Source organism: Lissotriton helveticus, chromosome 1_1 (assembly GCF_964261635.1).
Source record: "Lissotriton helveticus chromosome 1_1, aLisHel1.1, whole genome shotgun sequence".
Lineage (NCBI taxonomy): Eukaryota > Metazoa > Chordata > Amphibia > Caudata > Salamandridae > Lissotriton > Lissotriton helveticus.
In genome coordinates this window covers 340,472,475-340,492,128 of record NC_136057.1, presented here as the reverse complement: position 1 = coordinate 340,492,128, position 19,654 = coordinate 340,472,475, and the positions used below count along the sequence as shown (strand labels likewise).

At 44.6% G+C, this 19,654-nt stretch overlaps 1 protein-coding gene across 2 annotated transcripts in view; it reads left to right on the top strand.

Annotated features, from left to right (window-relative positions):
• HIPK2 (homeodomain interacting protein kinase 2) overlaps positions 1–19,654 on the top strand; it is a 438,745-nt gene that overhangs the window by 235,175 nt on the left and 183,916 nt on the right. The window lies entirely within an intron of this gene.

Here is a 19,654-nt window from a genome sequence, read left to right as displayed (position 1 = left end):
TGCATTAGACAATTGTTTAAAATAAACAAAGCATTTTGTACACATTTGAATTAATAAGTATATTACATCACCCAAATATTTATAATTTACCTCGATAAGGTATGTAACAAAAATCATAACAATATAACTCCCAAAAAATTGCATGAACTGCATTTATACAACAACATATATAAGAGAGGCAAGCACTATCTCCCAGTAACCCACTACCAAAATCCTAAAAGATATACTGCCTAAAGTCCCCAAACACATCAAAGAGCTACTAACACCTGCATCCACTTTAAAACTTTTAAGTGCATGAACTTAAAAAAAAACAGTGATACTCTTCCTGCCCCTCGAAGATACCAAGACATAGAAATACCTGAATATTTGAGAATGACACATAATGAGAAGCCTTTCTATTTATATGACAACCTAAACGACGATAAATGAATCTTAATATTCTCTACAGGAGATAACTTACTAAAAGTAAGCAGTTGTCAAACCTAGATGATGGATGGGACCCTCAAAATGTGTCCCAAACCATTCACTCAGATATGCGCCATACATAGTGAATGTCAGACCACAAATATCCCTTTTATATATGCCCTACTACCAAATAAACAAAACAGCACTTACAAAGACCTCTTATACCACATTAAACATAAAACAAATAACTACTATCCACAAGAAATAATCAGACGTTGACAAGCCATGATTCAAAGCATTCTAAAAATGTACCCCCACACATCCATACAATGCTGTTACTATCATTTCAATCAAAGCATATGGAGACACTACCAACAATCTGCACTAAGTGTAGAATGTGCAACAAACAGCCAATTTGCCTTTGAAATAAAGGAAAATGATAACACTAGCCAATGACCCTGTCACAGTGTTAGCTAATCAGTACAATTTAATAATAGAAAGCTCTTTCTGCTAACAAAATGAAGACAAACTAAGCACCCTGATGGATTAATTTGAAGACACTTTAGTTGGCAGACAGCATAGCTCAAGTTACAGACACCAACCCAGATTTCAAATACCATGGTGAAATGTCTATAACAGCACCTTGGCACAGAAAGACAAAACAAATAAAGCACTGGAAGGATGGCACAGTGCCTTCCAATCCACACTAGGCAGAAACCAAACTACAGTCTATACATTTATAGACACATTACAAAAGAGCAATGCTACCAACAACTACAAATGCAGGAATCTACAAATGCAGGCACCTAAACATAGTAAACAAACTAAAGGAATGTACGGCATGCTCCAATTTAAAGTCAAACTCTTCATAAACAACAAAGGAGTAGATTACTTAGAAATAGTAGCCAAAATAATATTATAAAATAAATAGTAACCCACAAAAGTCCCAAAAAACTGTCACAACATTCTAAGCCAACATCGCTAATCATATTTAAATAAATAATAAATATAATATTTTGTTACATTAGTCTAAATATTAGATAAAACTCAAATGTTAAATAAGACTGGTATAATAAAATTATATAAAAATGATTTACATGAAAAACGTAAACCTCACCAACCAAAAAACTCAAAGAACAAACTCAATCGATCACATAAAATAAACACAACATGTAAACCAGACATTCCTAAGAACAATCACATAATATTTACACAAACAATAAACTATAATATTTTCTACCTAAAAGAAATAAAATAAATATAACTTACTGTTCTGTAGCTGCAGAACTTCCTCTGTATCCATGCAGTCAAAAATAATAATCTGCCAAATACAAGAAAAATATTTTCCCAAAAGCCCCAAAAAAAGCAAAAATAAAACTAATCTAATAGACATCCATCGAAGCAATTGAAAAAAGTGTAAAAAATAAACGCTACTGAAAACCAGAAAAAAAGGACATAAAAGTTACAAGTATTGGTTTCATCTAAACCAAAAGAGATTTTCTTAGACAAAAACCTGTAAAGTAAACAAGAAAAAATACCCGCAAAACACATTGCATTCCCAAAAATACATATAAATTACACTTAATCATCATAAAATAAGTAACATAACACAGTGTAACATAGCATAACAATGCAGTACTAAGACAGTGTATGAAAACTCAAAAGTACACACTAGTGAAAAAAACGACTCTTAATGAAAATACATGCACAACAAAATTCCTAAAACAAGACTATAACTAACCTCTAGACCCCCCCCCCCACACCTCTCCTACCCTCAAAACCCTTTACAAAATTAGAAAAGGAGTCTCCTGTTCTGACGAACAGCAGCATCTCATGCGACCGGGATCCAGGAAAAAACACTAAAAATGACACACATAAACTACAAAACAGAAGGGATCAGTAAAAAATGGGCTGCTAGATGAAACGGAAAAAAAAGGCATGTCCCCATAGAAATGATTAGGAAATCATTTCCCTTTAAGTGTATTCATTTTTTTTTTACAATTATTAAACATATAAGACAAATAAAAATATGTAAATAAATGTTAGAAAATTGTAACATATAAATTAAATACTAGCATGAAATGTGTACAATATATACTGAAAAACATGTTAAAATGATGTGGAAAATATGTATATAGAACAATTTAGGAAATGTCAAAAAAGTTAAACAATGAAAAACAGTGGAAAATGTACAACATTCAATATGATTTACATATTTTGTATGTATCATTAAAAATGTATTATTAAATGTTTATTTTTAAATGGAAATATACACAACAGCCGAACTTAGGTTTGCTGAATTCTGAGATTGCCATAGACCAAAGCTGCCTCGTCTTGATTCCACCTCATGCCTCTTCCATCCTGTTGTGTCGGTTCTTTTTCATTCCTCATAGCTGATTTTGTCACTATTTACCTATCTTTTTTCTTCCTCCTCCATTTTCTCTTTTCTGTCATTCTCTCTCTTACTCTGGGGGAAAGTCTGATCATAAAAAGAAGTTGTGGTGCCAAAAAATGAGTGTAGATTTCAAACACTTGCAACCACTAGTCCCTATTAAGCAATGACTTAACGCATATAGCTGTCTTCTTTCCCAAGGTAAGGTCTGTTCTGTTTCTCACAGAACTGATTATTCTTAATTCTGACAGGTCCTTACTTTTAACAGGTTCTCTGTTTTGTGGGTCCTGATTCTTAGGGATGAGGTGCATCTGGTTTTCGCATGCCTGGGCGCTATTTGTTCTCCCAAGCCTGGGAACTATTCGGTCTCCCAGACATGGGAACTGTTGGTTGTCTGGTCAATAACTTGGAAAAGTTATCTGCGGGTCTCTGTCCAGCGCTGTGCAGCTGACAGACACTTTTAGCTGACTGCTCTAGTAGTTTGTTATATTTTCCCACCTGTCTATTCCTGCTATGGCTACAGCTAATACCAGAGAAGCTCACAGGAATCACGTGGGGGGGGGGGGGGGGCTGTGGGGGTATAAAAGGGGCAGTAGATGTGAGAGAGAGGGGACATACTTATGGAACCTGAATCTTCTCTGTTAAAATGTCGCCATTGCTTCCTAACCATTTTAGTTGGGACAGTACATAGTAATGATCCAGTAAAAAATGTACATGAATACTAGCCATTTAAAGCTATAGGAGCCTATTACGATGAAGGTCGGAAAACCTCCGACTTATGGTCGATGGCTCTCCGACCGCCATCTCCGGTTTCCATCTGACCGGCTGATAATGTATCAGCCAATCGGAATTGAAACAAAGGAGGCCATCAACCAGTCGGAACCGGCTCGTAATCCCAAAGGACGAGCATTTCCGTCGTAGGGATTATGATGCACGGTTTTCGGCATGGTTTCCATGCCAGCCTGCCAACATGGAAACCATGTCAGAAAGCGTGTTTGTCCCCCAGCAGTGCCCCCTTGTGTGTGCAGCCTCCGGTTGGGGGCAGAGGGGGCCCCAATGGTGCTCCCCTGGTAATACTTGCACCCACGGAGTGCAGGAATGAACAACACCTCCATTTCCCTATGAGAGTATGTATTGCGACCGGTTTATGGCCGTAATGCATGCTCCCATCGAGAAACGTCTGCCCATCATTGTAATCGGCCTCCTAGTTGTTTAACTACATTTTGTTGATTTTAAAGATTCAGAAGGTTTCAATGATGTACAGCAGTACATCTTGCAATTTAATACCATAAGACTATGAAGGTGAAGAGAAAACCCCATTTGCTGTTAACCTACTAAAGTTCCCTCATACCACTCCCCTTTTCTTCTCCCTCTGGCCGTCCTCTGCAAAATAGAGGTTTACCTCTCTCACCTTGCACACCTTCTATGATGTACAGGACTCTCAGGCCTTTAGGGCGCAGCTCATCTCTTGCAAGTGCCTAGAGAAATACCTCGCTAGTGGGCCCCAAGTCTTCAGAAATGTCCTGTCGTTCCCTTGCTGTGGCCTTACTGTTGTGTATGCACCCAATTCCTATATTTGGAGTCAGTACCTTTCCCCACGTCGCTTGCAGTTTCATTTTTGCAGGTAGAAGCATATGTGCTTTGAGCTAGGTAGATTCCTTCTGACGGGCTCCCCAACAAGAACAACTCTGGGCATCTCACTATCTGACTTCCCATTATCTTTGTAATAACATTATGAATGTTATCCTAAAAGCCCTTGATGTTGGGACACTACTGCATTATGTTTAATATGGTAGCCAGGAGCTGCCTACCTCTTGGGATCTAGTTATATAGTCTTGCAGTCATTAAATCCCACCTATACAGAATTTCGTGCAGTATTTCTCTGTCTTACGCGTGGTGGGTATAGTTGGGCAGGTGAATATCGTTTGCCACTGATCTTCATCGAGATGGATTTGATAACTAGCCGTGTGATCTGATTGTTTTGTTTCAAAAGTTGTATAAATATGAGAAATGGCATGAGCTGTTCTGCTTTGCTTGCAACTGCACTTTTTATTTGCCGTGATGCTCCTGTTTGCACCAACCCTCACCTCCGATGTAGTCACTGTGCCGCCCTGCGTATCTGCGGCGTGCACCTTCTGATAGTCCATATTCTTGTTTAAAGTCTTCAACCCCTTTCAGTTGCCCCTTACGAAACATGCCCTAGGCTGAAAAATCCTGCTTCCTTCCATTTCTTGAAGATTGCCCTCTTCTCCCCAGGAGAGTAATCACAGTTTCCCCACTAGGGTGAGGAATCAGTGGTCACTCCCACACTTTTACCCAGTGCATCTCATGATTTTAGTGGTGTATTGAGTGTAGGTGTTTTGTAAAGGGACTTCCCACAGTGCCCTCACTGCTAGGGTGTGATCTGACATGCACCATCCCTTTTACATTTTCTCCCTCTTCCATTCATCCAAGAATCTGGATGAGCTGGACAGACTGACAGTATGTGGTCATATCTGGGACCCCAATCCTCCTTTCTTAGGTTGTAGAGTACTTTGCTTGCCATATGTATCCATCCACTTGTTTCACCAATTGTAGAAGATGTGCTTTCTCTTTCCACAATGGCAGGACCTTGAAGACATAGTGTATTTTGGGGAGTACTCTCATATTAACTACCTCTCTACCCATGCTTCCACAATATTGCATGTTCATGCCACTTCTGTAATAACACCTTCATCGACCTATGTAAAGGTGGTAAGTTTTTGTCACTATTTAACTGCACGGTTATTGTTTGTGTATGAGGTGTAGGGCACCTTATAGGGGATATTCCTTAGATAGTCAGATGTTGCTTCCTCTAAAGGCTGTGCGCAGCAGCAGTTGACTCCTTGCTGCGGGTTGAGCAGAGAGCCTCATTGTGGGTCAAACCTTACACCCAACCCTTACTGTGCAGGCGCAGCGGGGGTTGGCAGTCGGCAGGAGGTTAAGGGCAGTACGTGGGCAAAAGCCAGACCTGCAGTTGACGTCCTTCGGGTGCAGGGAATGACTATAAATAGGTTAGGCATATGGAACAATTGGGTGTGATATATGACCCCCCCATAGAAACTCACATCCATGCCTCTGCAGTTATTAACTACTGCATATGGCAATAAGCCCTTTTTTTCTACAAATTTTTTTTTTATGGAGATGTTGTCAATGTAGATATGTCTGTCATCAGTGATGTTTTTAATGAGGTAATTTAACATGTCTTGAGTAATGTCATATGCAAGGTCATAAGCATTGCATGATGGGAGCATGAGGTTTGTTTAGCTTATCTAACCATAGCTGGTGAATTTCAGTGTTTTTAGAACTTGTATTGTAACCATATCTGCACTTTGTTTTTTTTCAGTGAGTTTCTGAGGATTTTTTACACACACGTTAAAACTTCAGAACCAAAGCTAATCACAATTTCACTTTGGTGCTTTGATTGCACAAAATGCAGTGGTAAAAAAAAACATATTTCGACAGGGAACTGTGAAATACAAAAACATTGCATGGCTTCCTGTGAAATGTGGATTTCGGCATCATAGTGGCACCCCCCAAATCACTCTGCATAGCTTTACCATTGTCAGGGCCACTAAGGTTAAGCCTAATTAGTCAGCAAGTTTATCTAAATTATGTGGTAAAATATGTGGCAAAAATGCACCAATGTGACACATTCTCTAGCAGTATTTCATTATCTGAGCTAGAAATAATATTTTTACAATATGCAAATTACATGGCAACTGCAGTACATTTTTCATTAGCATGTAAATGCTGAAGCCAAAGAATCCCATAACTCCACTGGCACTCACAATCGTCCTCTGCTTTATCAGCAATTTATTAATGGAAGTTAAACATAACCTAAACATTCTAGTTTGTAAGTATCAGTTGTTAGTTGCACATTGAAGAAAACAGCTTTTTCAAACTAACTATCCCAAAATTAAGATGATACATAAAAAAGTACATCATGGGTACCATGTAAAATAGTCCTACGTTGACATCTCTCAGTTCTGGTGACATTTACAAACCACCCAGCCTCTTGCCTCGTGCTTTGTGATATCACCAGAACCCCTTGATGCAGCAGTGATCTGCATCACACAGTTACCCGTGGAACTGTGTAATGTAGCCATGGGGCAGACAGTGTCTACTGGGCACCATCCGTGGTGGCTGCTGTTGTGTGCCACAAGGGTCTGGTGTCCTTCCTACTATGGCTTTGCAAAGCGGGCCAAGTATGCCCTTTCTGCTCTTAAACTTCAGGGTAGTAAGGGCGACTAGTCAGAGGCTTGTCAGGGAGATAGAAGAAAGAGAGAAGCACTAAACAGACACAACAACGTCTTGTCCAGCACATTTCTTCTATTTAGAATAGTGAGTACTTTCATCACACAGCGTTACTTATTACTACACAGCACAATTAGGATAATGCAACACAGTGCTGGAATCCCATTTATGATCTTGAGACGCTACCGACACGTCTAAGTACCCCCCTAAAGTTTTCCCACCTTTAACTGTAATTCCTGGTGTCGAATCTGAGATACGGGCTGATTTAGGCACAGATGCTCAGGGCCGGACTGGCCGTATAGGGCACCGGGCATTTCCCCGGTGGGCTGGAGGGGTGGGGGCTGGTTTTGTAGCCGCAGGGGGCCGTTTTTCGTACAGGGTGCCGGTTTTGCAGCAGTGCTACAAAGTTGGCCTTCTGTAAGAAAAGCGAGAGCAGTGATTAGCAGCTAACAACCCCCTCCCCTCCCATTCCCAGGGCCGGTGTAGAAGCAACCTGCCAGGGCTGGTTGCTGTTGCCAGTCCGGCCCTGCAGATGCTGTTCACTCAGTCACCCTCATGCCATAGATACACGCAGCAGTTGACTTTGCTTTCCCTTCTTGAACTTATACATAAAAAGCCTGAGTTCATGTGGCAAACCGCTGCCTGCATCTGGGACATCAGCAGTTGTAGCCTTCAGTTCAATCAAGGTGCTCACCCTGGCCATGATTGAGTTTTTGAAGCCTTACAGCAGTAACAGCACCAGTATTTTAGTACAGTGGACTGCTGATCGCACGCAATACTTGATTTGTGTTGCGGCTTGGGGTGGTTTATGGCCAGTACTGTTTAGGAGACTAGGAGCCTACTTCCATTCACGGGTCACACCTAGCTCCCTTCCCTCACCCTACCACTGACCAAATGGCAGTGCTCAGGAACCACTAATCAGTTGTCCTTTGTCAATGGGGTCCTTATTGAATTTGTATGGGAACCATGCCCCCATTCTCCATCACTTCAGTGTCTGGGTATCCACTATCCAGTCAATGTTCATCCATAGTCTTGAGAAACTGTATCCACCCACCCATCTTGTGCCTCGCTAAACCTGGAGCCATCCACATGGATCCCACTGGTCCCAGTACTCAGACTCTCACAACACAGTCCTACCACTAAGGTTGTTTCACGCACATGCACTGCATAGCCACACTAAATGTCAGCACAGGGATCTCGGTGTCACCAGAACTATACATGAAAATAGTCAGTAGGGAGGAACTAGGTTGGTATAACTCTTATTGGCAGCATGTGCTCCATCTCAAAAGTATGGAGCATTGACTGAGCTTGGCGGAGAGGTGTGGTGCAGCGGCCAGGGCAGCTGCCTTTGGAGCACATGGTTCGCGGTTCGATCCCCGGCGGCAGCTCAACTCAGCACCATGTGACGCTGGGCAATAGCTCACTTAATGTCCACGACAGCCCTAGTGCCTTGAGACCCGTAAGGGTGAGTAGCTTTACAAATACGGATTTTTTTTTACATTTACATTTACATTTACTTAGCTGACACCATGGACATTTATTTCCGAGGGGGCTCCTGTTCAGGACTGAAATGCATCAACCAGATATGTCATTGTGGAAAGGTACGTGGTGTTCCCGCCCTCTTGCCATCAGCCAACCTCCCTCTGTGCAGAGGCTTTGGCGCTTCACTAGACCTGATGTACTCTGCAATGATTGGGTAGGAGGAATGAAACGTCCCTCTCCAGGGGCTGTGTTCTGCAGTGATTGGGTGGTAGGGATGAAAAACCCCTCTCCAGGGCTGTAATTGGGTGGTAGGGATGAAAAACCATTGGGTGGTAGGGATGAATAGCCCCTCTCCAGGGCTGTGCTCTGCAGTAATTGGGTAGGAGGGATGAAAACTCCCTCTCCAGGGGCTGTGTTCTGCAGTGATTGGGTGGTAGGGATGAAAAACCATTGGGTGGTAGGGATGAATAGCCCCTATCCAGGGCTTGCTCTGCAGTGATTTGGTGCTAGCGATGAAAAACCCCTCTCCAGGGCTGTGCTCTGCAGTGATTGGGTGGTAGGGATGAAAAACCATTGGGTGGTAGGGATGAATAGCCCCTCTCCAGGGCTTGCTCTGCAGTGATTTGGTGCTAGAGATGAAAAACCCCTCTCCAGGGGCTGTGCTCTGCAGTGATTGGGTGGTTGGAATGGAAACCCCCTCTCCACGTGCTGTGCTCTGTAGTGAATGGGTGGTAGGGATGAATAACCCCTCTCCAGGAGAGCTGTGCTCTGCTGTGATTGAGTTGTAGGGGTGAAAACCCCGCCTCCGGGGGCTTTGCTCTGCCGTGATTGAGTAGTAGGGATGAAAAAACCCTCTCCAGTGGCAGTGCTCTGTAGTGATTGGGTGATAGGGATGAAATAACCCCTCTCAAGTGACTGTGCTCTGTAATGATTGGGTGATAGGGATGAATAACCCCTCTCAAGTGACTGTGCTCTGTAGTGATTGGGTGATAGGGATGAATAACCCCTCTCAAGTGACTGTGCTCTGTAGTGATTGGGTGATAGGGATGAATAACCCCTCTCCAGTGGCTGTGCTCTGCATTGAGTTGTAGGGGTGAAAAACCCCTCTCCAGGGGCTGTGCTCTGCAGTGATTTGGTGGTTGGGATGGAAACCCCCTCTCCACGTGCTGTGCTCTGTAGTGATTGGGTGGTAGGGATGAATAACCCCTCTCCAGGAGAGCTGTGCTCTGCTGTGATTGAGTTGTTGGGGTGAAAACCCCTCTCCGGGCTGTGCTTTGCCGTGATTGAGTAGTAGGGATGAAAAACCCTTCTCCAGTGGCTGTGCTCAGCATTGATTGAGTTTTAGGGAGGAAACCCCCCTCTCCAGGGGCTGTGCTCTGCAGTGATTGGATAGTAGGGATGAAAACCCCCTTTCCAGGGGCTGTGTTCTGCAGTGATTGGGTGGTAGGTATAAAACCCCCTCTCCAGGAGCTGTGCTCTGCAATGATTGGGTGGTTGGGAGGAAGAAAAAAAATCCAGTGGTAGTACTCTGTAGTGATTGGGTGGCAGGGATGAAAACCCCCTCTCCAGAAGCTGTGCTCTGGAGTGATTTGGTGGTAGGGATGGAAACCCCCTCTCCAGGTGCTTTGCTCTGTAGTGATTGGGTGGTAGGGATGAACAACTTCTCTCCATGAGCTGGGCTCTGCTGTGATTGAGTTGCAGGGATGAAAAACCCCTCTCTAGGGGCTGTGCTCTACATTGAGTAGTAGGGATGAAAAACCCCTCTCTAGGAGCTGTGCTCTACATTGAGTAGTAGGGATGAAAAACCCCTCTCTAGGGGCTGTGCTCTACATTGAGTAGTAGGGATGAAAAACCCCTCTCTAGGGGCTGTGCTCTACATTGAGTAGTAGGGATGAAAAACCCCTCTCTAGGGGCTGTGCTCTACATTGAGTAGTAGGGATGAAAAACCCCTCTCTAGGGGCTGTGCTCTACATTGAGTAGTAGGGATGAAAAACCCCTCTCTAGGGGCTGTGCTCTACATTGAGTAGTAGGGATGAAAAACCCCTCTCTAGGGGCTGTGCTCTACATTGAGTAGTAGGGATGAAAAACCCCTCTCTAGGGGCTGTGCTCTACATTGAGTAGTAGGGATGAAAAACCCCTCTCTAGGGGCTGTGCTCTACATTGAGTAGTAGGGATGAAAAACCCCTCTCTAGGGGCTGTGCTCTACATTGAGTAGTAGGGATGAAAAACCCCTCTCTAGGGGCTGTGCTCTACATTGAGTAGTAGGGATGAAAAGCCCCTCTCTAGGGGCTGTGCTCTACATTGAGTTGCAGGGATGAAAAACCCCTCTCTAGGGGCTGTGCTCTACATTGAGTAGTAGGGATGAAAAGCCCCTCTCTAGGGGCCGTGCTCTACATTGAGTAGTAGGGATGAAAAACCCCGCTCTAGGGGCCGTGCTCTACATTGAGTAGTAGGGATGAAAAGCCCCTCTCTAGGGGCTGTGCTCTACATTGAGTTGCAGGGATGAAAAACCCCTCTCTAGGGGCTGTGCTCTACATTGAGTTGCAGGGATGAAAAACCCCTCTCTAGGGGCTGGGCTCTACATTGAGTTGCAGGGATGAAAAACCCCTCTCTAGGGGCTGGGCTCTACATTGAGTAGTAGGGATGAAAAACCCCTCTCTAGGGGCTGTGCTCTACATTGAGTAGCAGGGATGAAAAACCCCTCTCTAGGGGCTGTGCTCTACATTGAGTAGTAGGGATGAAAAACCCCTCTCTAGGGGCTGTGCTCTACATTGAGTAGCAGGGATGAAAAACCCCTCTCTAGGGGCTGTGCTCTACATTGAGTAGCAGGGATGAAAAACCCCTCTCTAGGGGCTGTGCTCTACATTGAGTAGCAGGGATGAAAAACCCCTCTCTAGGGGCTGTGCTCTACATTGAGTAGCAGGGATGAAAAACCCCTCTCTAGGGGCTGTGCTCTACATTGAGTAGCAGGGATGAAAAACCCCTCTCTAGGGGCTGTGCTCTACATTGAGTAGCAGGGATGAAAAACCCCTCTCTAGGGGCTGTGCTCTACATTGAGTAGCAGGGATGAAAAACCCCTCTCTAGGGGCTGTGCTCTACATTGAGTAGCAGGGATGAAAAACCCCTCTCTAGGGGCTGTGCTCTACATTGAGTAGCAGGGATGAAAAACCCCTCTCTAGGGGCTGTGCTCTACATTGAGTAGTAGGGAAAACCCCTCTCTAGGGGCTATGCTCTACATTGAGTAGTAGGGATGAAAAACAGCTCTCCAGCGGCGGTGCTTTGCAGTGATTGAACCGTAGAGATGAAAAACGATTCTTGAGGCCTGACCAGCTCTGGAGTGATTAAACATTAGGGATGAAACACCCCTTTCCAAGCCTCAGGTGCTGGGCAGTGATTGGGTGGTAAGGCTGCAAGGCCCCCTCCAGGGCTGAGGTGCTCAGCTGAGATTGGGTGGTAAGGACAGAGTCCCTTCCTGGGCATTACTGTCATCTAGTGTAGTAAAAGCACCCTTTCTGTGCTGTGTGATGGGTGATGTCTCTGGGAGGGCCACACGCACCCTTGCTACCGGCTCCCTTGGGGGATGTGAATGAACACAAAGCATTTCCATGCAAGACCGGTGGAGACGGGGGTGAGTCTGGAAGGGTGGCAGGGGGTCTCGGGAAGGGAGGCAGGCACCCAGGGAGTGCTGCTGTGGTAATACGGTGCCAGGGAAGGAGAGGGGGTTGGGGGGGGGGGCGGTCACCCACCGTGCGGGCTTGGAGTCTAATCGGAAGCTCATTAGTCTGTGCCCCCTTGAAGCCCCCAGACAGGCTGAGAGGCAGATGGCTGAGAGCACCGAGATTTCCATAGTAATGAGATTAAGGTCAGAGTGACAAGTCTTCCTTTCTTGAAATTGTTTTTGTAAATGTCTGAAGTTCAGAGGGGTGGGGGTGTTTAACCCGTTATCTTCCTTCAGCTGAACAGACAGTGTCTTTGCAGCAGCCTCTGGAAAAATGTAGTCAATTGAAAATAATATTGTGGAAAGTACTTCCGAGGCAGATTTACTTTAGACACCCGCCAGTACATGTGACATATTTATAAGAAAATGATTTCACCTGGTGCGAGCTACTGAGGGCTCGAGTCAGATGGCGGGCTCTAGCTCGGGTCCTTTTGGGCTCTCGAGCCTAAAGCAAGCCGATCTTTCATGTGATTTGCTCTAACCTCATGCCCTAAGAATTTAAGGCAAATTATTATTCTTTGATATAAAACAGAACACAGAAGGAGATACCTATCTAGAGGCTGAATTGCACAACATAAATCAAAAATCTTGACTAAATTGTGTGATGCTAGGACAATATCTCGTGTTGGATTTAATATACTCTTATATTGCTTCATGCCCAAGAAGAATCTAGGAGACACGCATATGGCAACTGACTTGCCTCTTAGTTCACTCTTACAATGCATCCCAATGCAGTGATGTCATCTGATGTACTAAGGGGAAATACACATATTTTCATTTTGAAGAGACTTTATTGTAGTTTTACATGACGTGGCTTGATTTACATTTTAACATTTTCATGGCTCGGCTCGTGCCCGGGCTCTGAAAGCCAAGGCAGAGCATGGCTCGGCTCTTCCTATGAATTGGTTGGCTGGCCCACTTCTGGCTCGTGCTTAGAGGTGCAATGTAATCATTGCCAGAGGGTGTGTGTATTGTACAATAATGCATCATGGATGACAGGCCTGTGGGTTCAGGAGAAGGGAGAGTGGGGCGCAGCATGACAACTCCCCCATCAGTGGGCTCCTGCCTTTCTTAGCCAGAGGCAGCTCCTCCGCTAAGGCGGAGGAGCATCGCCCCACTGCTTTTTGAGCAGTGAAAAAAAATGATAACAACAAGACGTTATTAGCATTTCATTTTTCTGTGCGGGACTGGAGCCAGGGCAGGGCGGGGCTGGGCTCGCCAGTGCAGAGTGAGGGTGGCCTGAACTCTCTAAGTGCGCATGGCTGTTTGACCAGCCCAGCCCTCTTGGGCTGGTCAACCACTCATGCGCCCTTTTAATATGTTCTCCACCGGGTTGTGTTGCACAACCCGGTGGAGAACATGCCCAGGCTCCTAGTCACTGCCTGAGCGGGCAAACAGGCCGCCCAGACCAATCACAACCCTGCAGGCCGTGATTTGCTGGGAGTGTCTGGGAGCCTGGGTGCTTCCGGTGTTGCCACTGCAGAGAGATGGGGACGGAGGAGCGGTGGGCGGTAGTGAAGGTACGTTTATTTTATTTTTCTATCTATATCTTCCCACCCACCTCCGCCCACCACCCCCGTTACAAGGCAGCTTCCACTGCTTAGGACCCAGAGCTATGCCGTTCGCAGATCTGTCCAGTAATGTGTGCCCCTCACACAGGGAAACAACCTGTCCCATGGTAGCAGTGTGAGCCTGTCCTAGGACAGGCTGAACATGTGCTGCAATGCGGTGTAGAGAGGACTGAGGTTAAAAGATCTCAAGACAGGAATTGACAGTAAGATAGGTCACGTGAGAGGTGGGTAACATTAACTTAGTCAAGTGGGGGTAGCTCTGCTGTCTGCTCTGTGAGTGGGGTTGGGGCAGGCTTCTCTGACGAGTAGCTCGTGAGCTACTGCTAGTTCTCCAGCTACCTGTGAGTAGCTCTCCTGAGTGCAGCCCAGCATACTACATTAGAAGCTTTTCCTTGGCTGCATTAATATATGTATATCAAAACTGAAAAGTGCATATTCAAGGTGAAAATGTATGTATTTTCAGAACTGATAAGCTGATGTTTAGAAAAGAATGGTTGAATTTCTAAAATATATTTAAGGGTGATATTTGAATATATCAAGCAAAGCTGTGAAGACTTATTACAGATATTATTAACTTGGTGCCAGGGGCACAGCAACTAAGACTGTTACATATTACCCATTTAGAGGCAGTCCACATTGACAAACCGTTGTTTGCATCACCGATGGCAACCGTGCCTGGGGCACTGAGGCGAAGAGTGACTGTAATCTCGCAAATTGTGGCAACTAATGATGTGTTCACAATATTAAGAGCTCGGGGTGATTTTCATTGAACTCTTATTACTGTAAAGGTTGTAGACCCCTAGTTTGGGGGCTACAGGAGCCGTGGTGTTCCCAGAACTCTCAGAATTGTGACACGCAAAGTTTTGTGTCACAGACGAGTTGCACAGCCTTTATGCACATTTGTAATATATTTACACGTACTCATTCATGTTATCATAGTTCATCCAAATTTTATTCAGTTAATTTAGGCAGCTTTATCCGTCATGTCAAGGAAATTAAACGAAGATCTTCTGTTTCACGCATTTGAAATAACACTGGAGTTGCCCATCCGGGCCTATTCACAGGCACGTAATCTGTCTCCATTCCTTTTACACATTTTTCACTCAATGCATTTCGGTCTGAATTAAGACCTTCTTCAGGGATATCTACAAATATTAAAAGATACACATCAGCCCCATACATTTCAAAATCAAACAATTCAAAAAATGTATATCAAACACAAACTTTGTTTTGCACTATGTGACACTATGTTATAAACCAACCTTTCAAACAGTAGAATCGAGGGATTGAACGCTGGCAACAGTGGGGATTAGATCAAGAGTCACGGTATCTTGTAAATGAAAAGGAAGCGTTTACGAACTTATGAGGGGTGGAGTAAGGAAAGTCTGGTGTAGATGTGAATACGAGATGGGAACTGCAAGTTTAAAAAGGTATTAGTGAGCACACAGAGCTCTAAACAGGGTTTGAGCTTTTCGGTTATACTGGCTGCATTAACAACAAAATTAAGGACGGTACTAACTGGGGAGCTGAGGAGTGACATGGGCGGTATAATCAGGAGGTCGAAAACTGTATGCATTAGGGATTGTAATAATGGTTATTTTAGTATGGACACAGAGAGGTGACTGGGTTTGCACGAATTGAGTAAAAACATTTTTTTTTAAAGGAAGGCAAATTAGTGGGGTACACACTAACAGACGGGTACGTTTTGTTTGAAAGGTTGGTTTATAACATAGTGTCACATAGTGCAAAACAAAGTTTGTGTTTGATATTCATTTTTTGAATTGTTTGATTTTGAAATGTATGGGGCTGATGTGTATCTGTTAATATTTGTAGATACCCTTGAAGAAGGTCTTAATTCAGACCGAAATGCATTGGGTGAAAAATGTGTAGGAGGAATGGAGACAGATTACGTGCCTGGAATAGGCCCGGATGGGCAATTCCAGTGTCATTTAAAATGCGTGAAACAGATGATCTTCATTTCATTTCCTTGACGTGACGGATAAAGCTGCCTAAATTAACTGAATACAATTCGGATGAACTATGATAACATCAATGAGTACGTATAAATATATCACAAATGTGCATAAAGGCTGTGCAACTCATCTGTGACACAAAACTTTGAGTGTCACAACCCTGCAATGTCTTAAATAAATACGCTTTTGGAAAGGAGCGTAAATGAGTGCATGCACGCCAAACTTGAACAAAAAGCAGATGAAGAGAAATCAGAGGACAAAAAAAAAGGTGTGCTTCAGACCCTTTCTAAATGTTCCCAGAACTCTGCCAGGAGCCCTGAAGGGACACTGGACAGGCATACAGTGGCCTGCGCCTGCTCTGATCGACTCCTTCACCTGCAGAGCCCAGAGATGCTGTGATACTATGAGAAGGAAGTGCTGCGGCCCAGAGTCGTCCTCTGGAGGTCACCACAGCTCACCATCCCACTGCCTCAGCACGTTATGCGAGTACCAGCACTACCTACTGTCACACTCATGCAAGAGTGGCATTCTGATCCATCTCAGGCCTGTGCGAGCGTTGAGGACGGGCAAACCCCAGCACAAATTAAGCAGTGCAGAGAGTTCAAAGGAGGGAGTAGTAGAGGAGTTCTGGTCACTTAGTTCATTGTGTGAAGTTCACTTGCTACAGGATCTACAAACAGTAATTGGCTTGCACTGAGATAAGACATGCATTTTCTCGGGGGAGCAGGTAGGGAGGTTGCAGTTCACCACTGAAGTGATTGTCACAAGTATGCCTGAGACGTTGTAAAGGTACCTAGCGCCAAGAGACCGTCTGGTGTATGTGCGCTTTACAATCTATAGTTAATAAGAATAATACAAATAATAATAATAATAATGCTAGATGATGGAGAGAGGAGTTGGCCTAAAGGCTAGGGCGCTCGACCTTGGACCTTGGACCTGGGGATCTGGGTTCGAGTCTCGGTAACGACGCCAAAACCTCCTGTGATTCTGGGCAAATCACTTAATCTCCCTGTGCCTAAAATGAAAGTGTGTCCTCATGTAACGTAACTGGAAAATATGTAAAGCACTCTGATACCTGATTCGGTTCGGGTCTAATTCGCGCTATATAAAACTCTGCAAACAAAAAATAAAAGTATGTGGTGTGCATTGACATAGCTATGTGAAATCATAAGCATTTGGCACAAGGGTTCCTGTAGTCTAGTTCATTGTGGTGCCACTCAGACCCCACTGGGCCGATTTTTCATCCCAATCCAACCGTGGTTCGGTTCGGGTGTATAAGTGGAGATAGAGAGAGGCAGTGTGTGAAAGAGGAGGAGCTGCAGATTCTCAGTGTAGTAATATGGGGTGCTTCAGGTGAGGATTGACGGACTATTGAAGAGCGAAGCAGTGCTTTTGCAGAAGATTGTGACTGTTCAGTGGCTCAGAGTACTCTCTTTGGTACTCACTCGTACATGCCTATGTGAATCGATCCAACTCCCTATAAGTGTCAGTGCATGGAGTGCACAATTGCTATTTATAGCAGCTGTATATTAATATTCCCTGAATATTTCCATTGTATTCCAATTTTAGATGGGTAGAGCCTAATTCATTAAGGCGTGTACGAGTGTGTAAAGGGTACTGTGTGAGTAGTTCTTTATGTACCCCAAAGTATCTTTGTGAATAAGCCCCAGTATATTTACGGTTCTTGCTGCTCTTCAGCTGCGGAGTGTTACCCGTGTGTTTCTGGATGTGAGTCTTGTTAATGTTAAGTGTTTTATAAAGCGCACTGTTACCCTGGGGTGTCTGGGTGCTAGCTCCAAAGAACACACAGAATTCGGTGGGCCTAGTTACCAAAAAGCCATGTTTTTAATTCTTTCCTGAATGCAAGCAGGCCAGGGTTTGCATAATGAAAGGGCGTAGCTCATTCCAGGCCGTAGTGTTGTTAATGAGGGTACTTCTTCCACCTGAGTTGGCTATTTTGAATCTGAATCTAGGAACAACCACGGTTCTTGTGCCTGAAGACCAATGGGTTCTATTCGATACATACCATGCGAACTTCTGTCTGCGATGAACGGGGCCAATGTTGTGAAGAGCCTTGTGGGCAATATCCAAGGATTTAAATGGAATCCTATTTCTTGGGACTGTTTGAAGTTGCATAGGCCTCCAGCTTGAAATTTCGCAAAGATTTGGAAAAAAGAATTTGCCAGCTACGACTTTTTGAAGACGAAAATGTTCCTTGAGCAGTAGTGGACACTGTGCTGCTGCTGTGTTCAGCTGGGCAAGGTCCTTCCCCATACATGACAACAGACCCGATTCCGGCGGGAGCTTCCCAATTTTTTGGTCTTGTTTCCTGTTGTATGCAGTAATCATAACTCAACCCCATAGAATCTTAGCATTGCATGTCAGACGAGTTTTCCATGGCAACATGCAAGCTGAGGTAACTGCACCTATCCCAAAAATGGAGTGTCCATCTATCACCTAGAGCTGGAGCACTTCTTATTTACTGACTTGGTTAGACTCATTAATTTTACTTAATATTACAAGGAGAAATGTTATGAACATCACAATGAGGCGGGAGGGAGTTGCGTTCCTGAAGCTGTGTACTGTGACACAACCTTTGAGCTTTGAGGGGGGGGAGTAGAAGTGTATGTGCTGCGCTTTTCACGACTGTATTGTTCAATCAATCAATCAATCAATCAGTGACACTTATAAAGCGCGCTACCTACCCGTAGGGTCTCAAGGCGCTGGGGGGGGGGGGGTGCCGCTACTGCTCGAACAGCCAGGTCTTCAGCTTCTTCCTGAAGGCGAGGTGGTCTTGGGTCAGGCGCAGGTCGGTCGGGAGGGAGTTCCAGGTCTTGGCGGCCAGGTAGGAGAAGGACCTTCCTCCCGTAGTCGCTCTTCGGATGCGGGGGACGGCGACGAGGGCGTGGTTGGCTGATCGGAGGTGGCGGTTGGGCGCGTAGAAGTTGATTCGGCTGTTGAGGTAGCTCGGACCCTGGTCGTGTAGGGCTTTGTGTGCGTGGGTGAGGAGGCGGAAGGTGATTCTTTTGTTGACGGGGAGCCAGTGGAGGTCTCTCAGATGTCCGGTGATGTGGCTGGTTCGTGGGATGTCGAGGATGAGTCTGGCTGAGGCGTTCTGGATCCGCTGGAGTCTCTTCTGGAGCTTGGCGGTGGTCCCGGCGTAGAGGGCGTTGCCGTAGTCCAGTCGGCTGGTGACGAGGGCCTGGGTGACGGTCTTCCTGGTCTCGGTGGGGATCCACCAGAAGATCTTCCGTAGCATGCGTAGGATGTTGAAGCACGACGAGGAGACGGCGTTGACTTGTCTGGTCATGGAGAGGGAGGGAGTTTTGAATACAAAAATGCAAAAAAAATTTACTTAATATTAAACCTGGCTTTGGGTAATTAATGGCATGTCAAAACAGCACTGTTGTAGCATCAATAAGTTGCCAATTAAAAGGCATTTTAATCACAGCGAGTGTGCTGTGTTGGTCAGAGACTGAATACATTGTTAAATCATGATATGAGGTCAAATAAGTGGTGGAAAGAGTTTAGAGGAATTTATTTATGTATATGTTGTAGATCTGACAGCTAATTTGTGAAAACTATTTATGGATGGCTCTTAATATCTTAGACAACATAAGCTGTTAAAAAGATAATAGCAGGGGGTGGGGGGGTTGGGAGAATGTACCGATGGATTTGGAACAATGTGATTGGAATACTCTATGAACTGTACTGATATTGTCTTCTGCAATGCATTGCCCTTTTTATATATATATATATAAATCAATTGTCTGTCAGATGCCCTATTCTTGTTCTTAATAAAAACACTTACAAAAAAAAAAGTAATAGCATCTTGTTT